Source organism: Myotis myotis, unplaced genomic scaffold, assembly GCF_014108235.1.
Source record: "Myotis myotis isolate mMyoMyo1 unplaced genomic scaffold, mMyoMyo1.p scaffold_m19_p_15, whole genome shotgun sequence".
Classification (NCBI taxonomy): domain Eukaryota; kingdom Metazoa; phylum Chordata; class Mammalia; order Chiroptera; family Vespertilionidae; genus Myotis; species Myotis myotis.
In genome coordinates, this window is record NW_023416319.1 from 49,617,744 (window position 1) to 49,633,041 (window position 15,298).

General features: G+C 45.2%; 1 long non-coding RNA gene across 1 annotated transcript; it reads left to right on the top strand.

Moving 5' to 3' along the window:
- Positions 1 to 3,174: 3,174 nt before the first annotated feature.
- On the top strand, positions 3,175 to 9,438 carry LOC118670204. Its single transcript, XR_004972254.1, has 2 exons — positions 3,175 to 3,593; positions 9,061 to 9,438. It is a non-coding gene; the product is annotated as an uncharacterized LOC118670204 (long non-coding RNA).
- The last annotated feature ends 5,860 nt before the right edge of the window (positions 9,439 to 15,298 follow it).

The following is a 15,298-nucleotide window of genomic DNA, read 5'->3' on the forward strand; positions in this document are numbered from 1 at the left end:
TGGATAGATTTGCTCATTCATTCACGCATGCACACAAACACATACTAGGGAACGGCCCTGTTCCACTCACTCGTCAGTGAACCAAACAAAATGCATGCCCCCCACAAATGCCAGCCTACTAGGCAGAGGCGAACAAGCAGTTATCCATCTGTGAGCAGGTGTGGGGCTGTGGAGAAGGGAGGATACCAGGGCTCAGGAATGCCTCTCTGAGGAGAGGGTGTTTGAGCGAGACCTGAGGAAGGGGAGGAGTAAGACTCCTGGGGGAAAGCACTCCAGGCAGAGATTAAAGTTCAGATCTCTGAGGCATGGGTGAGCTGTTTGTTGAGGTTCACAGGAGGCTGGTGTGGCCGGAGCCCAGAGGACAAAGGGGAGAGGGACAGGGACCAGGAGACTACCGCCTGGGGGGCCTTCTGGAACTTGGGGGGCATGATGTTCATTCAGCAGAGTGACGTGGTTGACTTATGTTTAAAGAGAATCATCTCCAATTTTAAAAATTGCCTGTGGGAGTGGGCGCAGGGAGGGAGGAGGCCAGGGGTGGCGGCTTGGAGCAGTGTGGCAGGGTGGCCGCAGGCGGGGCAAAGTGGAGGATTCTGGGTACAGTCTGGAGATACTGCTGGCAGGATTTCCTGAGAGACTTGATATGGTTTGTGATGAGTTTCACTCATGTTGGAAGGATAATGCCATGTAGTCACTATGCCCATTAATATATAATGAGAACTATGTAATATGGACAAGAATTTACCGAAACATTACCCAACCCCTACCACTTTATTGTATTTTTACAAAATATTTTCACACATCAGCTCATTGAGTCCTCAAACCCTCTCCCTCCTGCCGCCAAAGAAGATTCTAGTTTGAATTTTCAAGGTGAGGAAACAGAAGCTCAGAAAGAAGAAATGGGTTTCCTTAGTTACACACTTATTTTATTTTTATTTTCAGAACTCCTTCCCATATTGCAGAGTAGATGCTCTCACCTGAGACCTTGTAACGACATTTGCCTGTAATTGTTTTCTCACTGGCCTCCTCCCTAGACTCCTCTCCTCACCGGTGAGTTTTCTGAATTCTCGGCCTCCGCCTGGTTGTCTCTGGTTGTCCCTGGCAGGGCTCGAGTCCTGAGCTGCCCAGGGAGCGGGGTGCTTAGGAGCTGGGGCCCCCTCTGCGGGGGGTGAGGGTGAATGCAGAGCCAGGAGGGGCCGGGCACAGCAGAGGATATGGAGCTGTGTCCCGAGAGGGCCCCTGCACCCCGAGGGCTCCTCACCCAGCAGGGGGTTGGAGAGCCTGAGTTCCGGATCTCTTGGGAATTGGAGATCGGCAATGAGTGATCTAGGAAATGGATAATGGGAAGCCCAGGTGGGTGGTCCAGGAGGAGTTAGGTGAGCAGTTTCTAAGTGTCCAACTAGACTCCCTTTGGAAAGACTATGGTGCTAACCACACAGGGACAGGCCTCTCCTCATGGGCTTCTGATGGCTGGTGCATGTACCCTTAGCCCTGAGCACATGCTGATGAAATGTGTACGGGCAAGCCAGCACATGCCGCCCCTTGCCGTCCACGTTCCTCCCAGGGCCTCCTGCCTGCCAAGCGGCAACCTTGCTGCAGGCTCCAGGAGCCTCTCTCCGGAAGGTGCTACCTGGAAGGGTCTTCCCTTTGAAGAGCCCTCGGGCTGTGGATGTGAGGTTGTGCCTGTGCCTGTGCCTCAGTGTAGAACAGTGATGGCGAACCTATGACACACGTGTCAGAGGTGACACGTGAACTCATTTTTTTGGTTGATTTTTCTTTGTTAAGTGGCATTTAAATATATAAAATAAATATCAAAAATATAAGTCTTTGTTTTACTATGGTTGCAAATATCAAAAAATTTCCATCTGTGACATGGCACCAGAGTTAAGTTAGGGTTTTTCAAAATGCTGACACGCCAAGCTCAAAAGGTTCGCCATCACTGGTGTAGAACATGCATCTCAGAGGGGGCCCCTTCCGGGGCGAGGGAGACACATGAACTCCTGGGTCCTGTGCTGATGTGAGGGAAAGGCAAATAGACCCGGGGAGAGAACCTGCACACAAGAAACCCAGCACGTGGGTGGGAAGCCAGGCCTGCCTGCTCTGCACTGTGAGAAGCAGGGACATGGGGGTGGAGCCATGCGTCTGTTTCAGCGTAAAGTGGGAGCCAGGTGACCTACAGGACTGCAGGTGACCATCTCAGAGGAGCAGAACTCAAATTCCGGAGGCCATGCCTACCAAACCTTCCTAGAATCTGGATCTTGGTAATTTCTCCATGTAGGTCCACGTCTTTCATCTTTTCTCCCAGACCTCGGTGTTATCAGGGGATCCACCCTGTCCCAGTTTTGCTGGAGGACCCAGGTTTCGGCAGGAACAACCAGTGCTGTGTTCCGAAGCTTCCAGGTGGGTCCGTTCCCAAGCAAATGGCCGGGAACTGCATGAGCCAGCCCAGGAGCTGTTTGTTCCTAGTCTGTGTGACGCAGGGGACTGGGACCAGACAGCAGGTCAGGTGTTCCCAGCACAGTGTTCAGTCCCGCTGGCATCATTTAACACAAGACTTTTAGACGAAGGAAGCTCTGCATGACGTCCAACCCAGCACACGCTCCCCCTCTAGCTCACTGGGACCCCACTTGGAGTGGCACTGCTTTGGGACACAGACTTTACTTCACATTAAGGGAATGGAAGGGTAGGGAAGGAGAAACAATTTTTTGGAAAGGTTTTGGGGTGTCTGTTCCTCACTTAAGCAGAGTAAAAGGTGTGTCTATAGAACTACCATGCGAGCTTAGCAAAGGTCCCAGGGGATGTGAAGGGTGGGAGCGAGGGTGGTTGCAGATGGACCACCTGGAGGAGAGGTGGCTGGGTTGACACCTCCCTGTGCTCCCAGAATTTATGAGGACAAGGGCTGCCTGAGTGTTTTTGTTGGTTCACAAACTGGCCCCTGTCCACAGAGGGCAAGGAGAGACTGGAAAAGGAGGGAAACCACCCCAGATGGGTGGTGGCAGGATTAATAAGCAAGGGAACTTACTATACATCCGAGGCTTCTCTTGGGCAGCTGCAAGATGGACAGATCTCCACATTCGCTCACCAGAATCTTCAAAGTTCACAGCGAGGCCTTGCCTGGGTCCCGTTATCTGTCTGGTCCAGATGGTCTCAACGCCACCTTCCTGTCTTATAGTTGTGCCCATGCGGCAGCTCCCAGCTCGGGAAAGGCAAGCAGAATGCAGATTTCAAGGACAAGGGAGGGGGTAAGGAGCCTTTGATTGCCTGGGTCCAGGTGGAGGGTCAACCAGTGGTCATGTTCGCTCCATGGCCTCCTCCGACAGTTTCCCACTGAACAGATGAAGGCTCTGCCAGTAAGGGAGCTGGTCTGGGTATCGCCACTGCTGTGCAGTCAGGCTGCCTGCAGGGCTGATGAGACCTCAGCTGAAAAACCCTGGGCCTTCAATTCCTGAGCGCTGCAGAGAGAGTAAGTCACTCACCACAGACGTGCCTGCAGAAGGATTCTATGGAGAACCCACCACAGCTCCCCACCAAAGAAATACGAGCTTTAAATGCTGGCCAGGCCCAGAGGACAAAGAGCGTACAACACTGTTACTCAGGTAAAAGCTTTTCCTGCTCTCATACCTTCCTGATAGGCTGATGCAGGGGGAGGTAGTTGAAATAATATTGGTCATGAGCTGGTGAGTTATAATTTCTGAAGGTGAGTGACAGATGTATTGCATTATTCTTTTACATTTGTGTGTTCTTGAAAGTTTCCATACTTAAAATATTAAGAAATTAAAAGAAATAGTGGATAACAGTTAGGAAAAGAGGATAGCAAGAAGAGAGAGCTTTGTAACTGCAGGAAACCCTAGCAGAAGAGGGCAAGTCTTATTTTCAAATTAAGATTGCAGAGCTGATTATTACATAAAGCCAGACCTTCTAATTTCACAGTCAAGACTGAGCTTTGTGACTTCAAATGACTACAAGACTTTATAATAACCGGAAATGACTGGAAAGTCCTAGAAATTAATCCTAGGGGCAGATAAAAAAAGTGAATCCCACTGAGCAAATTTAAAGGGCAGTAGACAGTTTTAGCTGGAGGAAAGCAATCACGGTTTATGTGGCTTTAATCTGGATGGAGACAGTAGGTGTATGACCTTGGGACATTGCATGTGCAATGTCTGTGATGATAGCTATAGAAGGTCATTGTGTTAGAGATGACACACACAAAGTGCTTTGTATAAAAAGTATAGATGCTCTTGTTAATCTAATGATTGTTATCACGTTAATGTAGCAATTACATAGCAATGGAATCAGTGTCAACATATATTTATTGAGTACTTGTTATAGGCCAAGCCCCAGGACAAGCTCAGAGAATATGGATGGGAAGGAGGGAGGGAGGGTGATAAGCAGAGATTGAGATTGAGATAGAGATGAGAGAGAGAGAGAGAGACCGGCCATGTCTGTGGGGCAGTGTCCCATGCAGCAGCAAGGCTGTGGTGTGGATGAGTCATTAGCTCCTGCGAGGGCGAGGAAGGCTGAGTCGCTGGGGCTGTGAGAAAGAACACCCTGCCTGGACCAAAGAAGAGAGAGGACGCTCCATGTCTCACCCCACCAGGCAGTTACAGCTCCACTCCACCCAGCTCTGTGGACCAGGGGCATGATTCTACTCTCATCCTCAATTTCCTTACAGCCACGTGGGAGAAGGGCAGGGGAGGAGAATGGAGGGACCTCCGAAGTGGTCGACGTAGCACAGCACAGAGCAACACAACTGAACTTGTGTCTCCAAGGTCTGTCTCCTGAAAGGGTTGCAAACCCAGGAGGGAGACACCCCGCCCAGGTAGGATCTCTGTTAGGAGCATGGTGACTATGGATGCTAGAGGAGACTTCTTATCAGGACTAGGTAGCAGGTCAAGTGGTTCTACGGCTAGGCCGAGGGTTTGCCTTGAGGGTGGGGAAGAGTATGGTGGCAAAGATAAGTCTCACTCTGCATACTCACGTGGGCAAGAAAGTATTACTTTATTTTCTAAAATAAATTTCATTTTGAACCTTTGTTCTGTTGGGCGACTGGGAAACTTTGATATTACCTTTATTCTGTGTTTGTTTGTTTTCACCTAAGATTGTGTCAGAACCCCGGGGCTTCCACAGGACCATGTCCGGTAGTGGTTGCCCACCTGGTCCTTGCACAATCTGTCCTTAGAGGCCAGGTACTGCTGGACGGACACCCACCTGTTCATTTGACATGGCCTCCTATGTCCTGGACTCGGAGTTGCTCTTGCTTCCCCTTGGGGCATGGGGCTGTCTAGGGGGTTACCCACTTTGGCCCTGTGTGTCCCACGGCCTGTTCTTTCTGGGGTCTTTTCAGTTATTGGACATGCTGCCTGGATGCTTCCTGTCTTAGGACTCTGAGGTCATGCTCCCTCTCCCACTGGCCATCCTCTGCAGACTTGTTCCCGTCCGGGAGTGGTCGCAAGAGGTTTGGGAAAAGTGTACACCAATGGCTTCTATTCTTTCTTCTGAAATGAGACTCTTAGAAGGAAAAGCCCATGAGCCTCACTGGCTATTTTTGCTTCCTGTCCTGCTACATCTCCTCTGAGACAAAGAAGACTGTAACACTCCTTGTAGAAATGCCGGCAGGGCCCAGTTGGCAGCCTTCTCAGAATCGGAGCCTTTTCTGTTTGGAACAGCCACAAATTAAACCGTTCTCAGATGATTTGCACTGTCCTCCCACCTCTGCACACCTCCACCAGCAAAAAGGAGGAGGAACACCAGATTATGCTGAACTGAGGATGATTATATTTCTTATTCTGTTGAAGCTTTTTTTCATTCGAATTTCATTAGAAATGTGATTAACAGTGAAATAGCTCCATTAGACATTTTTATGTATTTTTTATTTCGAAAGTAATAGAAACACATTGTAGAGGGTTTTGAAAGTGAGAAATTTGAGGAACGAGGGAAGAGAGTAAGTTAAGGAAAGAATGAAGACAACTAGATACAAATCATTCGAGAACACTTATGATGTGCTAGACTCCAGGGTGTTTTATGTGCATTCTTATTTAATCTTCAGCACATAGTTATGGGGAAGTGCTGTTATTATCACTATTTTATAATGGTGAGAACACTGAGGCTCAGAGAAGTTAAGTAATTTTTCCAGAATCACACAGCTCTAGCTAGTCTGCTCACCATCAAACAATACTGGCTCCCAAATAGTACCTTTCCACATCAGTTAGCTTGAGTTCTATTCTTCTTTGTATCCTTTTCTAAATAATTTGTAGTTTTGATTTTTATTTCCTTTTAATCTAGTTAAGGGATTTTCTTAATTTTCAAGAACTCTATTTTATATATTGATTTTTAATACAGATCGTAGCTTGTAGATTTTTGAATTTGACAAAAATATTTCTTTGGCTAAAGATTTAATCAATATCATAATGTTCTTTGGATATAAGAAATGAGGCAATCAATAAAATAATCAGTACATGCTGATATCCTTAATCAAATCTTTATTCTCTGTTATTTTTTGCTAACTTGGTCTGCAAAATTTTAAAAGTGTATTCATATTTCAAATTCAAGTTATATTTGTCTCAAGTATTTTTTGTATTTATAGAAGACTTGATTTGGTTGCTATGTTATTTAGGACAAAGTGTACATGACTACTAGAGGCCCAGTGCACGAAATTCATGTGGGGGTGGGAGGGAGTTCCTCAACCCGGCCTGCACCCTCTTGCAATCTGGGACCACTGGCTCCTAACTGCTGGTCTGTCTGCCTGCCTGATTGCCCCTAACCACTCTGCTGCCTGCTTGATCCCCCCCTTAACTGCTCACCTGCCTGCCTGATCACCCCTAAGCACTCACCGACCTGCCTGATTGCCCCTAACCACTTGCCTGCCTGCCTGATCACCCCTAACTGCTTGCCTGCCTGCCTGATAGCCCCTAAACCTTTCTGCCTGCCTGATCAACCCTAACTGCCTCTGCCTCAGCCCCTGCCACCCCAGCTTCGTCTGGAAGGATGTCCAGAAGATCATTTGGCTGTCTGGTCTAATTAGCATATTATGCTTTTATTATTATAGATTGCAATGCCATTACAGAATATATATATATACTAGAGGCCCAATGTACAAAATTCGTGCAAGAGTAGGCCTTCACAGCTGCGGTGGCTGCCTGGATCCATCCCTCCGTCCCTCACAGCTACAGCAGCTGCCTCCATCCCCTGGCTGCAGCCCTGGCTCTTGTCTAATTAGCATATATACTGAGTGGCCAGATTATTATGACCACCTGACGTTTGTAGGCAAATTAGCCGTACACTGCATTGTATGGGATATGGAAGCCGAAGGCCTGTTTGAACACCTTTGCTGTCTGCAGTTACCAAGATAAAACGTCTCCAATTCACACAGGAACACAAGGATTGGACAGTTGAGCATTGGAAAAAGGTCATATGGTTCGATGAATCACATTTCCAGTTGCATCATGCAGATGGCAGAGTGAGAATTTGGCGGAAACAGCATGAAAGCATGCACCCCACATGCATGAGTACAACCCTTCAAGCTGGTGGGGGCAGTGTTATGGTTTGGGGCATGTTTTCCTGGCATGATTTGGGCCCTTTAATTCATGTGGAACAATGTCTGAATAGCACAACATACCTAAGTATCATTGCTGATCAGGTTCATCCTATCATGCTGATGGCGTATCCCAATGGAGATGGCTTCTTCCAACAAGACAATGCGCCATGCCACGGTGCTCGTATTGTGCAGGAGTGGTTTCAAGAACATGAGGGAGACTTTACCTTGCTTAGGTGGCCCCCACAATCACCAGATCTCAATCCAATTGAGCATTTGTGGGACAAAGTTAAAAGAGCCATCAGGCAGCTGGTTCCACAACCATCAAATCTCACAGAACTGGACAGTGCTATTCATCAGGCACGGTGTCAGATTCCTCGCATTACCTTTCAACATCTCGTGGAGTCAATGTCAAGAAGAATCACTGCAGTATTGAAGGCAAAAGGTGGCCCAACGAATTATTATGATGGGGTGGTCATAATAATCTGGCCACTCACGTTCAAATATATCCCACGTTCAAAGGTTGTTAAATCGTGTTGTTTACCCACATCTTCAGAAAAAATCACTCTACTGACGTGGTAAACAACCTGCTTCCCTATTTATAATGGTCTGGCCCTCTAGCAACTTCAGCGCGAAATTATAGTTAATTTGCCTACAAATGTCAGGTGGTCATAATAATCTGGCCACTCAGTGCATATATATATTTGAATATATTTTTATTGATTTCAGAGAAGAAAAGAGAGGGAGAGAGAGATAGAAACATCAACGAGAGAGAGAATCATTGATTGGCTGCCTCCTGCACACCCACTACTGGGGATCGAGCCCACAACCCGGGCATGTGCCCTGACCGGGAGTCTAACAGTGACCTCCTGGTTCATAGGTTGCTGCTCAACCACTGAGTCACACAGGCAGGGCAAAGATTACATATTTGTTTAACCATCACACCATCTATCCTGTTAGATGCTTTTGACTTTACATTGACATTTGCCTGATATTGAGATTATTGCTCTTGCTTTCTGTTTGTCTGCTTGCCTGCCTACTTTCATTTGCGGGTATCTTTGTGTCTCCCTCATGTTCAGTGTTCGTCACTCTGCTCTAGGTGTATTTCTTGTGAACCACACAGAAGGCAGTGCTTTTAACAGTCTGATCATCTGTTTATTGGTCTGGAAATTCTGGACAATATGTGCTAGCCTTGATTTTATTCTTTCCATTTTATTTAAAGTTTACCACTTATTTTGTTTTTCTCTTTTCCAGTCTTTATTTCTGCTGACTTAGTGATAAAATATTTTTATTCTCTTATTCCAATTCTAATGGGAAGGTCTGATAAGCTATACGTCCCCTATTGCTTTCCCCCTTTTCCATTCTAAGAGAAATATTAAGTCTTTCTTCCCTCGAATGCATTACTTTTCTACTCCTCTCCTTCACCTCCCACTTCTGTTCCCCAACAGCTGGGTTGATTTTAGCCGCTTCAATAATTTAAAATTCTGGCTCTATGTAAAATTTCTCCCTCCTGTATATCTCTTTTTTTCTAGACTCCTCTCGGGAAAGGAGCTGCTCTGACAGCTCGCTGCCTGCGAAAGGCCCCGTCCTGCCTGGCTGTGCTGTGGCTCATAGGAGCAGAGAGAATCAGGCTGCTCTCAAACTGCCACCTTCAAATTAGAGCACGAACATGCATCCTCCTGAATATTACAGAAGAAGGAGTGGAAGGAAGAGCTGAGTTCTAAACAGTGGTTTCTTTATCACATGCCATTGTTCCCTTTCCCAAAAATCCTTCCAAAATTAGGGAACAGCTTATAAAATATTGACAGGTGAGAGACAGCTTTTTCAATTACATCTTTTACAGCATGTACACATTCAGCCACTTTCTGCTATGAGGGGTAATAAAAATGGCATTTCCCCACCTTTTTCTATCTCCATTTCCATTATGTTTTCATTTTAGTTTGTGATAGTATTACTTTTACTTGGTTAAGGCTTATAACATTTGTATTCTGGTAATTAAATTTCATAATTGTTTGGTTTTAGTTATATAGTTAAGTAAATTAAGTAACCACCACCAATCTTTTACACAACTTTTCATACCTGATCTTTATTTTTTTCTTGATATTTAATTGTGATCATTTCTTGAAAATTAAATCCATTATCAAGTAGTTTTTACAATAAGGGCTCAGAGTAATGTATATTCAACACTCAGCATGATTTCAGGCAATAATCATTGTTGAATGTTATTTAATAACAATAATACCTAGGATAATAGAATAATAATAACTATAATTTTATTCTATTGGGAATATTTTACTTATTCATCCATTTAATTGTTTTCTCTTTAAAATTGATTTCTTTTTGTTCTTCACAGAATAAAATTGTTACCTCTTCATTTTTTTTCTAAAGATATATTTACAGAACCATTTTTTCTCATCTACCTTTTTATTTTTTTCATTATGCAGAAACTTTAATTGTATGTAATTAAATCTGATGATCTATTCTTTGTGATTTCTTCTATTACTTCTAAATTTACATACTTGATATTCAATCTTATAGCCTTATTTTTCTATAATTGGCATTTAATGTCTTAATATATAGCTCTGAAATTCATTTAGGAGTTTATTTAGTATATGGTTTAAGGAGAAACTAAAATTTATTCTCCTCCCACCCCCCAAATTCATCACTAGCCTAATTTTTGCCATGTTATTCTCTCCCTTTATTTACTGAGTATTACACTCTAATAACTTCCCCTCCTGTGTTTTCCCTTCTGGCTGCCTTTTGTTTCCTTTTTGGCTGCCTGTTTTCACACACTGACCTCTTACTTTTGTGATACGGAGCCTAATCCCCTGCCCTGAAATTCACATGGATTATGTCACTTGGAGAATTCTCTAAACCAGCTTTCCCCAAACGGTGTTTCTTGTGTTTCAACAAAGTCTCTGCAACATCCAGTGCAAACATCCTGCCACGGCTCTGACTTCTCCAACTTACATCACAGATCAAGCTGCTACTTTCCATGCTTAACCCGAAAGCACTTCTGTCTGAAAGGCCTCATTTAAACAAGGTTGGGAGACCAGTGGATGCCTCATTCACGCAAATAGATTCACTTTCCTCCTCTGAGCAAACTTCTCACACCAGCAATCACAAGCAGCTGCGGACAGGATCCCAGAAAGCCTCTTACCCCACTGCTCTGGGACGGTGAGTGCAAACTCTCCATACACTTGTCAAACCAGGCGAGTCACTGGGCGGTATCTACCTCCACTGTAGTGTTTAATAGTCTTTTTATGTTAATTAAGTTTTAAATGTCTGTCTTCTCCAACATACTGTGAGTTGCTGAAGGGCAGGAAACATATTTTTATTCTGCAGAGCACAGAACCTGTCATGAGGTTGAGGCTTAATTATTTTTCATTAATGAGTGATTAACTTTCCTAAGCCCCACCCTCTCCCCCAAACCAGCCTACTGACAACCAAGCAATTGACCAGCTATCACCCAATTAAACAGAAGCAGCAACACAATTGTGGAGGCAATTTCCCAAATGTCCTTGTCAGTTGTGTTTGAATGCAATTGGCTTTCTCAGTTATTGGATCTAGAGTGTGTGGCAAATCCAGAGATGAATCAGACACAATATTTTCCCTCAGGGAACTCAGAATTCCTGAGAATAGATGACACATTAGCTTAAATTTAATTTAATGGGAAACTGATTTGTGACACATAAGCTGTGTATCAGGAGGAGAGAGAAGAAAGGAAGAGAATACTTCTTTCCCCATGAACCTTTGGGGAGAAGAAATATCATAATTTGTCCTTATTAAAGGCTGCCCCATGATTAATATTTTCATCTAGGAAGCAATTAAGGAATTATTATCTAGGGAGATTGTAACAAAAGGAATTAAGCCACATCAGCTCTGTTCAGGCGGAATAAGGCTCAGCTTTTAGTATTGAAAGTTAAGTCTATTTCGACTAAAGGCTTTACATTTTGTCCTTAACTTTTGCTCAGGTGCTATATGAGAACCACTGCATGGATAAGTTATAAATTATCTAGCAGTACTTAGCAAATACAATCCATAGTGCTAAGCGGAATACACTATAATCACGGTGCAATAATCAGAGTAGTGATAATTTCATATGTGCAGTAGACTCTAAGGCAGTGGTTCTCAACCTGTGGGTTGCCAATCTGTGGGTCGCGACCCCTTTGGGGGTCCAACGACCCTTTCACAGGGGTCGCCTAAGACCATCAGAAAACACATATATAATTACATATTGTTTTTGTGATTAATCACTAATCACTAATCACAATTAATTATGTTCAATTTGTAACAATGAAAATACATCCTGCATATCAGATATTTACATTATGATTCATAACAGTAGCAAACTTACTGTTATGAAGTAGCAACGAAAATAATTTTATGGTTGGGGGTCATCACAACATGAGGGACTGTATTAAAGGGTCATGGCATTAGGAAGGTTGAGAACCACTGCTCTAAGGGGTTACAGTCTGTTTGACGCCATTAAAACACTTGCATTTTCAGATATAAAACTTTACTTTTCAGTGTTATAGGAAGTAATTATTTCCAACTATTAATAAAATGTGGAGAAATCATCCTGCCTCAGTGCTATAATCATGTTATATTCACAAGTGCATCCTATATAATAAAGCAGTAATATGCAAATTGATCATCATGCCCTCGCACAAGATGGCCGCCTCCACGTGGTCACAAGATAGCTGGCAGGGGAGGGCAGTTAGGGGTGACCGGGCTGGTAGGGGAGCAGTTAGGCATTGATCAGGCTGGCAGGGGAGTGGTTAGGGGGTGATCAGGCTGTCAGGCAGAAGTGGTTAGGGGCAATTAGGCAGGCAGGCAGGTGAGCCGTTAGGAGCCAGCAGTCCTGGCTTGTGAGAAGGATGTCCGACTGCCGGTTTAGGCCCAATCCCTATGGGCCTATACCGGCAGTCGGACATCCCCCGAGGGATCCCATATTGGAGAGGGTGCAGGCTGGGCTGAGGGACACCCCCCCTCAGTGCACGAATTTCATGCACTGGGCCTCTAATCTAATTATAAACATTGTATCAGAATCTTTTTTTGCAAACTCAGTTATTTTTTAAGGCACTAAGTGGAAAGGCTTACTACAGCACCTATAAAACAAATATAAAAATATGCAAAGCATCAACTCAAAAACAGGTGCATCTTCCACATCTACAGATTCAGAGAAGAGTAGAGTAGGAAGGGACCCTCCCTTTACTTAGGAGAGAAGAGTGACCAGAGAGGCCATTTGTCTTGCCAAGTGGGATTAAGGCTGGTAGCAAAACAGGTTTTCTTACTTTCCGTCTAGTGCTTGGAACCCTATATGGTGTTGTCTTTAGAGGGTTTTTCTCTTTTTAAATTGAAGAAGTGGGATATTTGTGTCCCCGTTTGACAGATGGAGACACAGTAGTGCCAAGTCATGACACAACCTAGCTGAGCCATGTAGGTAGCATGTAGATCTCTGATCAGAGTCAGAACCTGAAGACTCCTGCTTCCTCAAAGCCATCCTCTCTGGTAGGATCCGGAGGTCCTACTATCTCTCCACACTTTCAAAGAAGTGGCTGCTCCTGCTGGAACCAGTGAGGGCTGTCAGGGCGAGGCCTGGTGGTCCTTGGATCTGTTAGGGCAGGTTTGTTACCGCAATGACCTTCAATTTAATAAATGTTTATTAAGCACTTACTATGTGCTAGGAACTACTCTAGAAGCTGGAAACAGTGACTAAAACAAGAGCCTTCTCTCAGAGCTTACTGTCTAAAAGAGAGACCGGCCAGTGGAGTAATAAGGAGAGGGATGTTGTCAGTCCTTGTCCTTGGGAGGTGTCTCAGCAATGACAAGGGTCTTTCTACCACATCTGAGAATGTCTGAATGCTCACTGATCTCAGTGTAGTGACATTCTACTCATTCATTTAGTCTACCAGCTTCAAAATACTTGCTTGTCTACACTAGCCATCTCTCATAGCCCTTTTCAGAAATTTTCCCCATGATTAATGTTACATTAAAAAAACCCCTCCACTTTGGATATGTTTGCGATAGATACTGCCCAGCTGTAGCTGTCAATGGGTCATGCTGTGTGATTAATGAGTCAAAACAGAGCTCTGGAAATGCTGTCACTTTCCTCCACTAATGCAAGAGCTGTGGACGAGTCCCTGCACTGTCGCTGCTCCAAATTACAGCCGAGATCCACTTCAGAGATCTGTGCACAGGGAGTCCTTGGGGGACAGCAGCTACCAGTGAGCTCCTCACAGAGGACTCCTCCGCAGCAGTTGGCTGACAGTGGGACCTTATATCACTTCTGGGTTTCTTTTTTCTTTCTGCCACTGTTCATGCAACGTGTTTCTATTTTTCTAGGTGGTATATTTGAGCACTGCATGGGGGAACTACCTTCATCATATTCTTAGGAAGTCTGGAATTGTCTCATGGTGAGACTAGGCTCTACATGAGCCATAGCTCTCCATGTCCATGTGGACTTCATGGATATGACTCAGTGCCAGGGAGACTGTTACTGTGTGTGTGGACAACCTCTGCCTGGGGCTTGCCTGGGTACTCTGTATTTCTGCCTTTTTTAAACATGAATGCTCTGGGTTTTTATCCCCTGCTGTCTACAGCCCTCCACCAAAGAGAGAACAAGGCAATGATTAGGCTTTGCTTACTGAGCCACAACCGCAGCCACTTGTCCTTGAGGTGGTGTCCAGTGCACCTTGGGTAGAGTTGAGTGGCTCATGTATGCTCTGATCCAGGTCTCTTGGTTTGGTCCAGCAGTCGGCCTGTCATAGTACTTGTGGTGGTTTAATTTCCTGAGGGCAGCCTTCTTCTTGACTTTGCTGGTTCTAGGGCTCTTCATACACTGAAAGGACAAGCAGCTGCCATTTCCTTTACGTGTGTGTGTGTGCTCGCGTGCGTGCAATTGATAAAGAAGGCCAGGCAGGGAATCTGAAGCTGGCTTTCAATTTTTGCTCCCCGGCAGGGGGAAACCATCAGACATGCGTGGCCCACTGAGCAGTGTCCCTTCAGGTTTGGTAGGACTTCATTTAAGTCAGCTCCTTGCTGTTCACATGTTCTAGGAGGCCTCAGATGTGCTACCTGGCTTCTCGGCCTGGCCCTGAATGCATGTGCTCTCTGTCTACCAATCAGCCAATTCTGGGCTCTGCTCCCTAGATTTTGGGGTGCTTCTTCCTCTGCTTCATAGGGTGATGGGGAGATTCTTTCTCTGACCCATGTGGACAGGAAGAGCAACCAACTGATCGAGATGGAGCTGAAAGTAGAGCCTTTTTGAGCAGAAACCAGGCTGCCATGACAGTCGGACCAGTATTACTCTATGAAATATTAATGAGCTATTACATCTGCTCCCTGGCCCAAGCAGTCAGTATTATATTGGCTTTTATACTTTGGCCAAATTGAGTGGGTTTTACAAAATGAGGCAGAGGGTTAAAATGTGGGTAATTGCTGGTATTAGGTTATGGCTAAATGGGAAAACCAATGGTTGTCATTGGAGGGGCTGCCTGCCTTCAAGGGGAGGGGACCTCTTTCATGCTGACCTGCATGGCCCCATTGGAGACTCTGGAAGTATAGCCCTTGTTTCCTTCCCATGAGGGACTGGGTGGACAGGCTTTGACTTTCCTTGGGGTGTCCTGCTGATGGTCAGTATCCAGGAGAACACGTCTGCCTCTCCGTTTCCATGGGTACAACTCTGGTCCCAGCTGCCCCTGTCTCTGGGACTGCTGCACGGTCTCCTGAGCTGAGTTCTCTGCATCTACTGGCCTTGTTTCTTTT